Genomic DNA, 4,443 nt, shown 5'->3' with positions numbered 1-4,443 from the left:
CAACAGCAGCATCAACACAAACTACAATAACAACAACCAGAACAATAAAAACAACAACAACAACCACAACAACAATAACAACGACACCATCACAACCACCACCACAACCACCTCCACCAACACCAATCAGATCAATATCAATCTTTGACAAAGTCTTCTATGGGAAGTAACCTCGAAATTCTGAAAAATAGACACTTTGAATAGTTATCTCCCTTAACGTGATTCTCTCGGTGATTATTGGAGTCATTTTTATTTATTTTTTGCCACTCAGGCTTGGTGGAAGTTTTTTGAAGGCTGATGAGTGAAGGAGTCAGAGGGAGATTTTTTGAAGTTTTAGTAGAGGTTTTACGGCGCTCGGAACTGCATAAGGTCATATGAGAGCCAGAAGATTAGAGGTGTTACAAGAGAGTAACAAACAAACAACAACAAAAAAGAAGAAGGGGAGATAAGTACGATAGATCTTTGATAGGAAAGAGGGAGCAAACCACACCAGAGCACCCGCCAACCACCCACTGAGAGGGAGAGGGAGGGGAGCAGGAGGAGGAAGATGGCGTGGAGGAGAGCAAGAGGAGCAGGAGGAAAAGGAGGAAGAGGAGGAGGAGGAAAACAAGAGCTAAAGAGAGGAGAAGAGATGTGTACGAGAATGAGAAGCAGAAGGCGGAGGGGGGAAAAGAAGGAGAAGCACGAGGACGACAATATGAGGCCAAGGAACAAACAAAACGATAATCATAGAAATGTGAACAAAAGCGTGAACAAATTTACGTATATTAAAACAAGGAAATCAACCTTGAGAGGAGCAGAAACAACAATAACTTCAACAAAAACAACATAGACACCTTAAACAGCAACACCAACAACAACACAAAAAGTGACCAAACAACACTATCAGAATCAACAACTTCAACAACAACACCTTAAGCACAGAAACAACAACAATAAAAGAAGCCTTGTGTCATCGGACACTATGGTTTTTATTAAATGTTGAACAATAATATGTCTCTCTTAGCATACTAGTTTCATCTTCTTACAATAAACTATGTAATATATCACAGACTGGTTCTGCTGAAATACACACAGAGCAAACTCTCAAACAAACAAACAAAAATACTAAAGAAATACAAACCTTTCAACATGTACACATGTGGCGACCTACGATGGCGTGTTTGTAGTACCTCTGTATGTTTGAGTATAATGCATTAACCCTATCCGTACGGCGTGTTTTATTATTGTATCCATACGACGTGGGGAACTCTGTGTCACCACTTTCCAAAGAGGAAATTTACTCGTTAATCAGATCCGTACGCTTTGCATAGCAATCTATCAAAATGCTTTTTTAAATAGAAATACTGACATTTTAAAAGAGATCTTTGTACTAGAAGTATTTTAAAACGTGAAGAATACAACCCCGGGGGTACAAAATGACCCCAGGGCGTACGGATAGGGGTTAAAGTGTTTATATGTCGGTAGTAAGGCATTCAGAGCATGCTGCAGAGCGTTGATAAATGTTCTATATAAAAGCAACTACCAATAAGTAGGCTATGTGTATAATATTTGACGCCTTTGTAAACCAAATTTCTCTTCGAGGATCAATAAAAATGGAACTTCATTTAGTTTATCTTACGATCGTACACAAAATGGTGGAACAGGCGATTTGTAGGAGACGTCGTGTTCATATATTTTTTCTTCTTTAAAAACAGTTTTGTTTTCTTAAAATGATTCTCATGTCTTTTGGGCTCATAGGTACGTTGTACCTTAGGCATGATCTAACAAGGACTCTGCTAGTGGCTAACATAAAAGTATTGTTTTAAAAACTCGTCAATTTTTACTGGTACGCGTTGGTCATATTCGCCCTGATAAGGTAGCGAGTTAAACATCTCTTGTGAAAAACAATTACAAAAATAACTATACACACACGCATGCAAACACACACTCGCAAACACACACACACGCTCGCGCATACACATACACACACACGCGCACACGCGCAAACACACACACACATACACACACTCTAATACCTCATAATAATTAATACGTCAAAATACAAACACGCACATGCAAACATACACAGAATCACGTTCACCAGAATACATACATACACAAACATACACTCACGCGCACACACACGTACACACACAAATACACACACACAAATACACACACACAAACAAACACGCATAAACACTAAATAACACAAAGACAAACATATCCTTAATCATACACACACATCGTAAATACATAATCACAAGTTTCTCCTTAAACAAAAATCTCAACAAAAACCAAGTGTTTCGTCCAGGTTGTAGTTCACAAAGTCCCTAGTCTGCTGCAGTCACCACCTCAGGCGAATCACCAATTTCCATTATAAAAGTGATACAAGCACACACACACTACAATGTGGTGAATACCAAATCGGGCCTGTCTACAGCCGAGCATTCAATGTTATCAGATCAAACCATTTCAGCATACATGAAACTACACTCAAACATACTCATTAAAACAACGAAAAAAAACCCAGAAAACAAAAAAGCAAAACCAACCACCACCCCCCCCCAAAAAAAAACCAACAACAACAAAAACAAACAAAACAAAAAAAACCCCCAAAAAACGGAACAACAAAAACACACAGACACCTGAAAACCCCCAAACACTAAACTGCAGTCAAACGAAACCAAACGCAGCATCGATTAGATTCTGATGTAGAGCGGGTTTTTATTTCGGCGTCGTCACGCGCAGATACTTTTCAAAATGAAAACCGAAATCAATAATGAATTTTGTTTCGTTTCGATATTATGCTTCCGGTTTTTGAAATACATGTAGTTTGTGAGTCTGTACTTTCTGAGTAAATTGTTAATGAAAGTTCTGTTGAGGTGCTGCGTAATCAACCTAGCAGACAGAACAGAGCACTATTATAACACTGTGTGTCTTTTTTGTTTTAGTTTTAGTAGAGGTTTTACGGCGCTCGCAACTGCATAACGTCCTATGGGATTTACAAACCGGCTACATGCAGAAAGGCAAATTTTACAGGAGAGACAAAAAACAACAACGATTAGTGTTAAAACGCGTAACATAATCTAAGGTCATACGAGCGCCAGAAGATTAGAGGTGTTACAAGAGAGTAATAAACATAAAAAAGAGGAAAGGGAGATAAAGACGATAGATGTTGGACAGGAAAGAAGGAGCAAACCACACCAGAGCACCTGCCAACCACCCACGCTGTATGTCAGAATCAAAACGTGCTGATAACTAAATTTATCACCAGCGTATGAGATGTAGCGGTTAGGCGCCTCGCTGTAGCGCATAGGAGACCCAAGTTCGATTCCCAAGTGGAGACAAACTTTTGTCGGTCTTTCTACTGGAACGTTGTATCCCTTTCAACTCGGTTTGGCTGATAATTCTATGAGGATCAACGGAATGATTTTTTTAATGTGCTTATGTGGGTGTAAAATATTTACAAAGATAATGAACTTCTTTTTGTTGTTCTTGTTCTTGTTCTTGTTCTTGTTCTTGTTCTTGTTCTTGTTCTTCTTCTAAATGGACATCCCAGTCTCTTGTGCAAAAGCTGTTGTTCATCTCAGGTCCTCCAGGCTCCTCTTGAGTTTTGAATCAGCCTACCTATGGTTGGGCCAAGGTTTCCTTCTCATTAGTGTCTCGAGCATTGGGCAGGCTTGTAGTAGATTGCTTAATCATAATTATTGGCGGATAGAAAAAGTCAGCTCTTTCAGAATAACTGCACTGTTTATAATGTTTCGTATGGTCAACAATGTAATCTTTGTTACTATTAATACATTAAAGAGAATGTTGGCTTAGTTAAATTATACGCAATTGTACGCACGTCATTTGAGCCACCTCCCCCCCCCCTTCCATAGTAGCAAATAAAACATCATTTCCCTAAACCATCCCTCTGCGGTGGGAACCCTTCAGTAGTTAAAAAAAAGTTTCCAAGGCTGACAACATTTCAGACAGACACTACTCGGATTGGAACCTCAGATATTCACTTTTTGGTCAAGTTGGTAAGAGAAAACTTCACGGAGGTCGATTTCCAATTGAGGTTTGCCCTATTACAGTCACAAAAATAAAAGCATAATAAGCAATAGCACGATTTATTAATATAGCGTGTTTCTTCTTCTTGAGTGTATTAGAATAGTACCTATTGATGCAAAGGTCTACCGACCTAATGTACAGACAAGAGACAAGTGACATTTACACAAATAATAGGCCACGTACTCACAAAAACACACACAAATACACACTTATAAAAATAGAAACACACACACACACGCGCGCGCACACACACCCACACACACACACATGACCACGCGTAAACATGGAAACATAAACATGCAAAGATACACACAAACACTCACACGCACCCTCTCACACACACACATACACACACATACACACATATATAATATACATACGTATGTATGTACATATTATATA

This window comes from Aplysia californica, unplaced genomic scaffold, assembly GCF_000002075.1.
Source record: "Aplysia californica isolate F4 #8 unplaced genomic scaffold, AplCal3.0 scaffold00790, whole genome shotgun sequence".
In the NCBI taxonomy this organism is placed as follows: domain Eukaryota; kingdom Metazoa; phylum Mollusca; class Gastropoda; order Aplysiida; family Aplysiidae; genus Aplysia; species Aplysia californica.
This window is presented reverse-complemented; position numbering follows the sequence as displayed.